A 14,164-nucleotide genomic window follows, 5' to 3' on the forward strand; every position below is an offset into this window, starting at 1 on the left:
ATCAAATTTCGAGTCAGTAGACTGAAAATTGAGAGAGTTATTGCGTAGGGAAATGTACACACACAGATACACAGATACACACGCAGACAGACAGGCACTTTCACTTTTGAGCAAAATAAAAAGTGGTAGTAGGAAGGCAGGCTCAAGCCCGTACAGCAAAGGAGGAAAAGAATGGGGAAAAAAACCTGACGTCTATGCTGTTACAACCACCGCCAAACCGGAAGTGACATCTTTTAAAATTTAGGCTAGCCAATCGAAAGGAGAGGATGACTTTAAAAAAAGCGACCCCCTGTAGAAAAGTGCCCAGTTTAAGGTGAAGATATTAATGTTTTTAGCCAATTTTTCCATATTTGTCGTCTGAAAAGTCGGACTTTAAAACAGTACTGATCTTGGTAAAATTCCGTCCCCTCTGTCAAAAGTTTTAGGCAGACATGCAAACATACATACATACATACATTTATATATTGGTAACTAAAACTTTTCTACCCAGACCGATTAAAAAGCTTGCCCTATCTCTGAATACCCTTTATGTCAAATTTCAAATGTTTAGACCAGAAATTGTCTGAGTAATTTGGTAGACCACAGAGGTCAATTTTTTTTTCATTTGACCCCTATTATGACCCCTTAAAATTTATTGTTTTGGGGCTCAAATCAAGTTATTAAGTTAGATCCATGTCCAAGGAACCTATATCTAAAATTTCAAGTGCTTAGATCCCAAATTGTCGGAGGAGTTTGGTAGAGTTTTCACAGGTCAAATCGTTGAACTTTGACCTCTTAACAGCCAAATTTCTGGCCGAACACTGATCCCAAATATTTTCCCAAATCTCAGTACCCTGTATATCAAATTTTGAGTCGGTAGACTTAAAATTGAGAGAGTTATTGCGTAGGGAAATGTACACAGACACACAGACAAACAGACACACAGACAGACAGAAACACAGACACGTTCACTTTTATAGCTATATAGACAGACTAGCAGTTCAGCCCGGCTTTGATCGGGCCCTATGTATTGTTCATAACTTTATGTGCGTATGTATATATATATTAAAAAGTTTGACTCTTGTCCAGTTAACCTACATCTAACATTTAAAGAATTTAGACCCAAAATTTGTGGAGAAGTTTTGTAGGGTCTGCAAAGATAACTTTTTCAACTTTGACCTCCTGGCAGCTAAATTTTCGTCCTAAAATGGGTAAATATCTTGCTGCATATCTGAATACCCTTTATGTAAAATTACAAATGTTTGGACCCAAAATGTGCTGAATAGTAAGCTAGAGACCGCAAAGGTAAAATCGTTAGAGCTTTGACCCCTTGGCAGTTAAATTTGCGGCAAGAAATCGATTAAAAAGCTTGCCCTATATCAGAATACACTTTATGTAAAATTTCAAATGTTTAGACCAAAATTTGGGTGAGTAATTTGTTAGAGACCGCAGAGATCCAGTTTTTAAATCTTTGACCCCAATTTTTACGCCTTAACATTTATTGTTTTGGGCTCAAATCAAATTAAAAAGTTTTATTTTATGCTATACTAGCAGTTCAGCCAGACTTTGCTCGGGCCCTATGCACTGTCCACAACTTTATACGCATATGTATATATATAATAAAAAGTTTGATCCATGCGCAAGTATCCTGCATCTCAAATTTCAAACATTTACCCCAAAATTGGTGGAGGAGTTTGGTAGAGTTTTTAAAGGTCAAATTGTTGAACTATAACCCCTTGACAGCCAAATTTTTGGCCGGAAACTGATTAAAACGATTTTCCCAAATCTCAATACCCCTGATGTCAAATCTCGAGTCTGTAGACTGAAAATTGACAGAGTAATTTGGTAGGAAAATGTACACACAGAAACACACACAGAGACAGAATATTTCACTTATATATATATATATATATATATATATATATATATATATATATATATATATATATATATATATATATATATATACTAGCATTTGGAGGTGTATGTTAAGAAATAAAAAGCAGTTAATTTTTTTAACTTTGACCCCTATTATGTCTCCTTAAAATTTCTTGTTTTGGGCTCAAATCAACTTATTAAGTTAGATCCATGTCCACTGAACCTATATCTAAAATTTCAAGTGTTGAGATCGGAAATTGTAGGAGGAGTTTGGTCGAGTTGTGAAAGGTCAAATCGTTGAACTTTGACTCCTTAATCGCCAAATTTCTGGCTAAAAATCGATCACATCGATTTTCTCAAATCTCAGTACCCTGTATATCAAATTTCGAGTCTGTAGACTTAAAATTGACAGCATGAAATGTACGCAGACACACAGACAGACACACACACAGACACACACATAGACACGTTCACTTCTATATATATATAGATAGATATGGATTTGTCTTGGCATTGCATTTATCTGCAAAAGACCTAATTTGCATATTCTTTTGCACATTCATTTTAATTCCCTGTTAGTTTTTTCGGTGTTCTCATGGGATGATCATATTTAGTCAACTATTACGTGTAATTATATTCATGCAAATATTATACCTGATTTATATTTGCTTAATATTTGCGTAAAAAGGTTATAGTAAGCACAAACCTATTTCTATCTATATTTATGTCTGCACATATATATTTGTTTAAAAAAGTTAGCCTACCAAACTCCTCTGTCAGCTTTTGGTCTACAGACATTAAACTTAATATATACGGTATTTGAACTCATGCAAAACTTTATATTTGAGGTCTAGCCATCGAAAATCGGTGCAAAAGTGTGAAAATTAAAGAAATGGAATTTACCACGAACAACGGCATTACGGATATGCATGCGTAACGGAATAGCTATTAGTTGATGTTTCAATTTTTAGCCTTGCAGCAAACATGTCTTCATAGCTTGAGTATTAACGTCAAAGAAAAAAATAAATTGTAAGTTTGGTTTTGATTCTCGGTGATGGCGTACGAGTCCTTTTTTTTTTTTACTTTTTAAATCCTTATGATATATTGAGTCCAATATAATATAATAATAAATACGAAATCTGCATTAATCAAAATATCATATTTAAGCGTATTTTACTACCTAGCACTGCGGAGCGGCCTGCTAATATATATATATATATATATATATATATATATATATATATATATATATTAGGTTTATGCAAAAATAATGTGTTTTGACATTCAAGTTCAAGTCAAAAAATGACATTATTTTTAAACCAACCTAATCTATATATCTATAAAAGTGAACGTGTCTGTCTGTGTGTCTGTCCGTCTGTCTGTCTGTCTGTCTGTCTGTCTGTGTACATTTCCCTACGCAATAACTCTGTCAATTTTTAGTCTATAGACACGAAATTTGAAATACCGGGTACTGAGATTTGGGAAAATCGATGTGACGGGTGTCAGCCAGAAATTTGGCTGTTAAGGGGTCAAATTTCAATGATTTTACCTTTAAGAACTCTACCAAACTCCTCCGACAATTTTGGGTCTAGACACTTGAAATTTTAGATATAGGTTCCTTGAACCTGGATCTAACTTAATAAAGTGATTTGAGCCCGAAACTATAAATTTTAAGGGGTCATAATAGGGGTCAAATTTTAAAAAAATTTACTCTTTTTTTTTTTGCTCAGCATACACCGCCAAACACCCGGGCAACGCCGGGCTGAAATGCTAGTATATATATAAATTCACTTTTAATTCTGTTTTAAAACGATGGAATTGTCCGATTGTCGCAGATAAGATGCAAGCAAGAAAGAAAGCGTGCAATGTCCACAGAATTTTATAATTATATAAATTACATAACCTATTGCTAGAATAAAGTTTGCGTTGATCATGACTATTCGCTAGCCTGCAACATTGCGACTTTTTACTCAGATATAAAGAACAGCAAGTGTATCATTATTTATGTTAAAAATGATAGTTTATAGATCAGAGTTATGCGTAAAAAGTTGCAAAATATTGCCAACTTGCAACTCCGACTCTGTCAGGAGTCAAGTACCAAAAAAATTATAAACTTGTTTGCAAGAACTCCTAGAATCCTCACAAATTATAAGTCTCCAAAACCTTCTAAAAAAACTGGAGAAGCGAGAAAAATCTTTTGAAATAAATCTGAAATCAACACATAAGCAAACCAAAAGGCGCCCAGCGCACTTGCGATAACGCGTAACCTCATGGCACGTACGCCATTTAACTTATTTTCTACCCCACATTAAACAATGCATCCATTAAAAAAAAAAATATTCAGGGAAAGATGAATTATTTTTTGAAAGAAATTGAATCGAAAAAACTCTTTTGTTCTTAAGTACAAAGGCGAAAGTTCTACGAAATAAACTGACGAATTAACAGGAAATATTTATTTTGTCAGAAGAATTATTGATCATAAAACAACTTGAGAATAAGACCCGTATTACTCTATTATATAGACACATGTTTGAATCATGTGTTTGTTTATTATTTGAGTTGATACAGTTTTTCTCATTTTTTTAGCGATGCATACGTGATGACCGTTTCAGTCGCAACAAAGATTCGCTGAGAACAAATGCATAATTAAATTGAATCAAATATACTAATAGATAACAACATATATACAGGGTGTCCCAATAAAATGTATTTACTCTTTAAATTATCTCAACTTGCTACATGAATACACTATAGCACGTTCCCAAGAGATGTTTAGGAATAAAGAATGCCACTTCCAGAAGGATGGAGCACTTCCCCACCATCATCATGACGGACCCCCCCCCCCGCCTCATGGATGTTTTGTTTTCTTTTTAGGAGGTGGGTGGGGGCATGTTAAACACAGGGTTCACGCCACAAAACGAGTTATAATGAATGAGTTGAAAGCAACCATTGAAAGAAGATGTGTCACCATAACAATTGACTGATTAGGAACGTTTTCGATTCAATCAGTGAGCGTTGCCAGCTGTTCACGAACCATAACGGCCAATAATTTGAACACTTTCGATAATTAGCTGGTTTCTGTATTTGTTCACAGTATTCTGATGTATAAAACTTTTCTTTCTTAAAATAGATGTTAGTTTTATGGCCATTTAACGAGTGTATACATTTTATTGGGAGACCCTGTATATATATTCACTTATATTTCCCTTTTTATATATACCAATTCTTATTTAAGAAGCACAATGTAATTATAGAGCATATAATGAATAAATGACAAAAGTCTATATTCTAAACTTCATGATGTTGACATCTTACAATTTATTTCTTTTAATTCTGTTGACATTCACAGTTCTTAACAGTATCGGTTTCGTAGTGCAAAATCATTCACTTAATTATTATATCAATCAGTGAATCTATGTTGCCCTTAACTCCACCAAAAGGAAATAGAATGCGTTTGGACATGATTAAAAATCCGAAAATTGGAAGAGAAGTTGCAAATACTTTATAGTATGCTAATATTATGCCATTTTGAACTTCACTATATATATATATATATATATATATATATATATATATATATATATATATATATATATATATATATATACTAACAAAAGTACTCGTCGTTGACTGGGTTCAAAAACAGCCTACAGAAAATGGACTCTGATTTATCAAAGTATGATAGGTTATGAAAAGAAAGGGTTGTAAAGAAATAGCTTAGAATTTGGGGGTATCAAAACCAAAGCAAAATATGATGAAAGTAAAAATAAAATAAATAAACCCCATAATTTATTATACCATACCTGTTCATACTGAAACACTTATGACAATTTTATGTGGATCTATATTAAAAAACTTTTAAAACTTTTTGACCTATTTCCATTCTTTGGAAGTCAGGTGCGAACGAACGCCCCATAACTTTATCATACCATATTTCTTCAAACTGAAACACAATTATCAAAGTATATTTACGCAGATAGATATTGAAAAGTCTTTATTAAAGTTTGTGCCTATTTCCATTCTATGGAGGCCAGGTGCGAACGCAGACACCACAATTTTATTATACCATCCCTATTTAAGTTAAAACATACTTATCAAAGTATTCTTATGTACATCAATATGAAAAACACTTGTAAACGTATTTTTTTAATTTTTAAATTTTTTATTTCCATAATTTGTGGGCCAGGCGAGAACGCAGATCTCACAGTTTTAATGAACCACCGTTCTGCCAGATCAAACATACCCATTCCTGTGTCTCGATACATCTTCTATCATTATATGTAATCAGTTTTTTAAATAGTCAAACATATAGGAGCCTATTCGTGACCCCCCACACACACATTCAGCTCTCTCTCTCTCTCTCTCTCTCTCTCTCTCTCTTTCTATATATATATATATATATATATATATATATATATATATATATATATATATATATTCTAAGGAAGCTTTGAGTAAAAAAAATATAAAAACAAAAATAAAGAATACATTTAAAAAAAAAAAAATTTAACTTATCGCAGAGAAAGAACTTGCATAAGCCGACTTTTAAAAAGTTTACAGTTGCAAAAGATAATTCAACTATATATAAGGATAAAACGAAAGAAAATAACTGAAATTGTTAAATAAAAAACGGAGATTATCAGCTGCCTACCATGTAGCTGTTTCGGAAACTTAAAAACAGGACAGCTAAGTAAAATATTGTTTTGCCCGAAATAGCAAATGATACATAGACATTAAAAATTCCTCTCTCCTAAGAATAACAAATATATTGAAAATCAAATTCAATTTTCTCATTGTTTATACGGTCCCGAGCACTGCCGGGTAGCCCCGCTAGTTAATAATGAAATAATAAATATTTATTGATTTTTAAACTGCCAGTAAAACAAAAATATATAGATCAACCCCCTTCCCAACAAGTATGTTTTGCGGTTTGAGAAAATATATGCACTTTATATGGTAATTGGGAAAATATCAAATTTATAGTTAAATATTTAGAGATTTATAAAGAATCAGAATCAGGAATTTAGTACAGAATTGGTAAAACATTGGAATCATCCCATCACTAATATATATATATATATATATATATATATATATATATATATATATATATATATATATATATATATATATATATACTAGCAAAAGTACCCTTCATTGACTGGGTATCAAAACCAAAGTAAAATATGATGAAAGTAAAAATAAAATAGATAAACGCCATAATTTATTATACCATACCTGTTCACACTGAAACACTTATCACAATATTATGTGCATCTATATTAAAAACTTTGTTAAACTTTGTGACATATTTCCATTCTATGGAGGTCAGGGCAAACGAATACCTCATAATTTTATTATACCATATTTCTTCAAACTGAAACATAATTATCAAAGTATACTTACGCAGATAGATATGAAAAGTCTTTATTAAAGTGTGTGCCTATTTCCATTCTATGGAGGCCAGGCGCGAACGCAGACCCCACAATTTTATTATACCATCCCTATTTAAGTTAAAACATACTTATCAAAGTATTATTATGTACATCTATATGAAAAACACTTGTAAACGTTTTTTTTTTAATTTTAAATTTTTTATTTCTATACTTTCTGGAACAGGCGCGTACGCAGAGCCCACACTTTTAGTGAATCATCATTATGCCAGATCAAACATACGCATTCCTGCGTCCTGATACATATTCTATCATTATATGTAATCAGTTTTCTATAATAGTCAACCATATAGGGGCCTATTCGTGACCAGACACACACACACAGACGTTCAGCTTTATATTATATATATATATATATATGTATATATATATATATATATATATATATATATATATATATATATATATATACTAGCATGGGTACCCGGCTTTGCCAGGGTGTTTTGAGATGTATGCTGAGCAAAAAAAAAAAAAAAATTCAATTTTTTAAACTTTGACCCCTATTATGACCCCTTAAAATTTATTGGCACAAATAAAGTATTAAGTTAGATCCATGTCCAAGGAACCTATATCTCAAATTTCACGTGTTTAGACCCAAAATTGTAGGAAGAGTTTAGTAGAGTTCTCAAAGGTCAAATCGTTGAACTTTGACTCCTTAATCGCCAAATTTCTGACCGAAAACCGATCACATCGATTTTCCCAAATCTCAGTACCCTGTATATCAAATTTAGAATCTGTAGGCTTAAAATTGACAGAGTTATTGCGTAGGGAAATGTAAACAGACACACACACAAACACTTTCACTTTTATATATATATATATATATATATATATATATATATATATATAGTGCCGGAAAAAGAAAGTCCGCACTTGTAATTTTTTCAAAAACTGCATGATCCCCTCCCTCCAGTGACTAGGTCGCAGAGCAATGTTCTAGTATGACAATGTCCCCAAACACACATCCAAGGCAACCACTGCTTTACTGAAGAGGCTGAGGGTAAAGGTGATGGACCGGCCAAGTATGTCTCCAGACGAACCTAATAGAACATCTTTGGGGCATTCTCACGCAGAAGGTGGCAGTGCGCAAAGTCTCAAATATCCGCCAGTTCTGTGATATCGTAATTGAAGAGTGGAGCATTCAAGTGACTACATGCGAAGCTCTGGTAAACCCTATGTCCAGGAGAGTAAAGACAGTTGTGGATAACGATGGTGGCAACACAAAATATTGAGAGTTGACATGTTAATATTGACAACTTTTTGTAAGGAGTGTATTCACTTTTGTTGCCAGGGATTTAGTTTTTAAAGGCTATATTTTGAGTTATTTTGAGGGGAAAATTAATCAACTCCGTTATATATGCTGCAGACAGACTACTTTTCATTGTGTCAAAAAATCATTTTTCAGTATTGTCCCATGAAGAGATATACTTCAATATTTGAAGAAATGTTAGCGGTGTACTCACTTTTGTGATACAGTTTCGGACGATGTCAAAACATCGTTAAAGTCACTACTCGTTCAAGCAGCCGCCAATAGCGTAATGGTTAGGAGCCTTGCCTGCCGTACAAACGGTCGGGTTTCAATCCTGGCTTGAGGTAGTTGCCTGTCTAGCCGCACTGATGAGCTGTGAAACAGCGAAACAGTACTGTATGTTGATGACTATATATATATATATATATATATATATATATATATATATATATATATATATATATTGAACACACCCCTGTCATATTGAAAAATCTACTGTTGATTTTATGTCAGGTCGTTCCACCATGGACTACAAAATGGCCAATTTTTATGAAATTTCACAGAAATGCAGTTCATGTATCTGGCAGTGTTCTTAGAAAAGTTTAACAATCAATAATTACATATAAAATCAACAAAATCAACAACAGATTTCATTGTGTCAAAAACTCATTTTTTCAGTGTTGTCCTATGAAGAGATATACTTAAATGTTTGAAGAAATGTGCGTCTAATTCTTCTAATCGGAAGAGTAGAGAAGGCGCTAGGTAACATAATGTGACGTCCCTCAAATAATTGTATGTATATCCTTATTAAATAAATGACTCATTCTATATTTTTCAATATATAGTGTTTGTGAATTCATTTTCAACTTCTATTGTCTTCTATATAAGCTCCATTGAAATTTGTTGAGCTTTATATTATCCTGATAAGTCTCCTCTAATAGAATTGAATTTACTCTCTTCTGCCCTCATTATATATATATATATATATATATATATATATATATATATATATTTTTTTTTTTTAAATTACATTTTCACCCCAAACAAGGCACATTGCCACTTTGGTGTAGGGGGCTACTATCAGGGGAAACATCTACTGGGGTACTATGTAGGGATTAGGGCAGCGAGATGTTGGTTCACGTTGCACTTGAACTTATGCATGTCAGTACAGTTGGGGAAGCAGTGACCTGGAATGGAATTCCAAAGTCTAGCAGTTCTGGGGAAGAAACTACTGGAGTAGAAAGATCTTTTACATCTAGGGATCTCTACAGTGTGGGGGTGGGATTTTGCAGCTTGTCGGGTCTGTCGAGGGTGTTCACGTCGTGGGGGCACAAGTGCTTGCAGTTCTTCAGAGCATTCACCATTATAATACTTGTAGAACAGGCAGAGGGATGCAACGTTTCGACGATGGGACAGAGGCTGAAGTTTAGATGCCAGTTTAGGGCCTATCAGATTCGCGACTCTCTTTTGAACCCTGTCAGGGATATATATATATATATATATATATATATATATATATATATATATATATATATATATATATATGTGTGTGTGTGTGTGTGTGTGTGTGTGTGTGTTACCCTTACAGAAAATATTTTGTATTATTTTTTTCCTTACCATTCCTACCCAATTTATTTTTTTGTAAATGTTATTTATTTATTTTTTTTTGAATTTTGTTGATGAGACATGACCTATAAACAACTTCATTTAATTCCATTAAGACTTTTAAAAAAAAACATGAAAATATTTATTTGAAAGTACATCACGTTCGTGCTGCACTCTTAAGGTTTGACTCCACATACAAGCCAGCATTCCTTGTTGGTTTTCTTTTTGGCTGCTTTTTTTTTTTTTTTTTTTTTTTTTTTCGTGTGGCACAAATTAAACTCTCCTAAGTAGATATAATAATAACAAAAATGAAGAAAAGAAAAAAAAGAAACGAAAACAAAAAAAATGTCCCTCTCAATAAAAAGTTCCACGGGTAATCGGCAGACGATAAAAAAAAAAAAAAATATATATATATATATATATAGAGTGCAACAAATTCTCCCAAAACAATCATATATTTTTTTCAGATGTCGGAACACATGTTTGCAGAGGATAATTCCTTACTAAACACAGTGGAACACTGTTAAACACTTGTCTATATATATAAAACTGTACCTTGGTCAACACTCGAATTCAACTCAACTTTTCATAAATAAAACATAATCAATGTATATCTGTGTGACTGTCTGAAAATATTAAACTGATTAACTCATAAACTACCGGTCACATAACACAGAAACTAACAGGAAATAGTAATCATATACCATTTTATTATTTCAGTTCCGTGCCAATTTTTTAATGCAATTCTGAAATTTGGAGATGAGATGTGAATTTTTGAGATGAGATGTGAATGCTTGTGTTATGTTGATTAATCGGTACGGACCCGAAATAATAAAAAAATGGAAAAGACTCGAAAAGCTTTACCAGAAACTAACCCACGGTTCGAATTCTTGTAATGCAGAGCATACCCTTTTTTCCTTAGCAGAGAAAAAGAAGCATGTTTTCAACACCCGAAGAAGGTCGCATGTTGCATCAACCGAAACGTTATGCTAATAACACCCAAGATGTGAATAATAGTCCAGTTAATCAACATAACACAAGCATTCACCCCTCATCTCAAAAATTAAAGTTAGATGTTATATATATATATATATATATATATATATATATATATATATATATATATATATATATATATATATACCAAGAATTGTTAATAGCGAGTAAAATCGTTGTTTAGATGGTTGAATAACGTGTACAGAAATATGCCGGCAAGTTGAAAGGCAAAAATGTTCATATCAACTTGCCGACAGATTTCTATTACTTTTGCGCATACGCAAATTCATTCATGTCTTAAAGTGGTTTTATTTTAAATCTTTTTCATCTACCTGTCGATAGCTCACATGGAAAATAACACGGTTGGAGCGCTAAATGTTTTGGTTTCGATTCTAATTGATGGCACGCAAGTTACTTTTTATTTTTTTTATTTTTTATACTTTTGAAATCAGTACTATGTATATTAGGTACAATATAATATGCAATAGGGAATTGGCTCTGTAATAATAAATGCGAAATCTGTATGAATTAAAATATATTAAAGCGTATTTTACGACTAGGCAATGTTGGCGTACTCCCTCGGCTAGTCATAAATAAAACAATCAAATTATTACTTGTATCTTGACTCCTATATGACAGCGAACAGGGTCTACGTAATGTAAACAAATACCTTGCTACCCAGTTCCTCATCCAGGTTTCCCCTTATAAATCCCACCACATACATATATCCTTTATGATTCTTGGTAATCAGGGTAGGGGAACCTGGGGCAAAATGAGATAGCAGGGTAAAACGAGACACTGCAGATAACTGAAACAGAGAGAGAGAGAGAGAGAGAGAGAGAGAGAGAGAGAGAGAGAGAGAGATCACGTGGTAATGCCTTGCCGCCAACGTCTACCATTGTTTTATTCAGCTCCGTACATCAAAAAGAGGTAAGTATTCAAAATGTATCTATTTCGATCTATTTTTATGCTTCTGCCGAAATCCTGAAATCATGTTCTTTCCAAAAAGATAGAGATCTGTCAAACAAGAATTAACGTTCTGACAGATATTTCTATGGGCTATGGTAATAGATTAATCAGTTTGACCTACTTAAGCCTGGCAGCGTGTAGTTTGGAAGCTTTGTGAACAAGCATGGAGTAAAACAGGACAAAGCAATGGGTCAAAATGAGACGTTTTACCCCAGATGTTCACAGGGTCATTAAGGTTAGGTGCTGTGTTTTGTTTTATCTTTTTTAATCGAAACTTTCAACTCACAGGCAGCAACAATGTTAAATGCAATAAACGACTTCAAGGTTTCAGGAATATGGCCCTTGAACAGAAGTGTCTTTACCGATGCTCACTTCATTGCATCTGAAGCAACAGATATCCTTGCTGTTGCTGATGACATCAGCCTCCAGCCCACTGCCTCACCCTCCAGCCATCCCTCTACCTCAACCGCCAACCGTCCCTCTGCCTCAACCGCCAGCCTTCCTACCACCTCAACCTCCAGCCATACCTCTGCCTCAACCTCCAGCAATGCCACCATTTCAGCCTCCAACCTTCCCACTACCGCAGCCTGCAACCCTACCACTACACCACAAAAACACAAGGAATCAGCATTTGCCATTTTCCCACAAGCCCTCATACCCTCCCCCAAAGCAAACATTACTAAACGAGTGTCGCAGCAGAGAGGGAAGACTGCTATTCTCATGTCTTCTCCCTATAAAAAGTCTCTGGTTGATAAAAAGGAAAATATGCTGCCAAAAACTCAAACCAAGGATAAAGACAAAGGTGTCAGCTCAGCCAGAAAACATCTTTCTTCATCCCAAAACCAGTGCCAGGAAGAAGATACACTGTGCTTGTACTGTGACGAACTGTACTCTGAGAGTGCAGAAAGCTGGGTAGCCTGTCAAGGGGACTGTAGGAAATGGGCACACTACGGCTGTGCAGGTCTAGACGAATGCAACAAGACCCCAATCTTCATTTGTGAGCTCTGTGAAGACTGACTTATTCAGACCAAGATCTGTCTCATTTTGCCCCATGCTTGGGACGAAACGGGACAACACAGAATATGATTTATATGTCAATGCTACCTTTGACTCGACAGTTCTTTTTCCCTTAAGTATCTCGTTTTGCCCCAGGTTCCCCTACTGCTTTCGCTGCATAAGGGTACATATTTAAGGATGACGGGGTTCATATTGGGGCACATATATAACGGGACTCAAATAATACAGACATAACGATAGAGATGATGACGGATGTTTTTAAGTACTGTAACGACAGAGTGATATAATTCAAATTTGGAGATCAGTCCGACTGGAATACTAGTTGTTAGAGTTCAAAATATGTGAGTTGTTTGTGAAACGGAAAGAGTATTGAGTCTGTTCTATTCTGATATTGTTGTGTAGTAGGGGTTTCATATTTAAGCGATGACGCGGAGTTCATATTGGGGCACATATATAATGGGACTTATTTACATAATGAGGGAGGGAGGACATTTATATACATTACAGTTCTTATAACGCATCTTGGAGAAGGGGAGACAATTCTTGTGATGGAGAAGATGGGACACATATCTTGGAAGGGTTTACAATGTTCATTACAAGATGATAAACACAATTACCTTTTTTCTGTTGTAATTGAATGACGACACGAGACAACATGTACAAAACATAAGAATGAATGCTTTATTCATCTGATCGGGCAGTCGATGACGTCAGAAATTCAAACTTTGTATCTACATGGTTAATCTTCTATCCTTTCGCTTCCAAGGGATTAACTGACCACTGACTGCCAATTGACTCTCTCAACTCTCTCTGACTGACTCACTGACGAAAATTCGAACCCATAGAATTATATGAAGAATTGTCCTTTGTCTATGACGTCAGAAGTATGTTTTTCAAACGTGACTAATTTCACGTGTTGCAAAGAAAAAAATCCTCTCCTAACCTATTTTTTAACCTAACCTATTTTTTTTAACAATATATTTTTAATTTTCATTGTTCATTCTTTTACTGACATATT

Source organism: Euprymna scolopes, chromosome 27 (assembly GCF_053919585.1).
Source record: "Euprymna scolopes isolate OS-2025 chromosome 27, ASM5391958v1, whole genome shotgun sequence".
In the NCBI taxonomy this organism is placed as follows: domain Eukaryota; kingdom Metazoa; phylum Mollusca; class Cephalopoda; order Sepiida; family Sepiolidae; genus Euprymna; species Euprymna scolopes.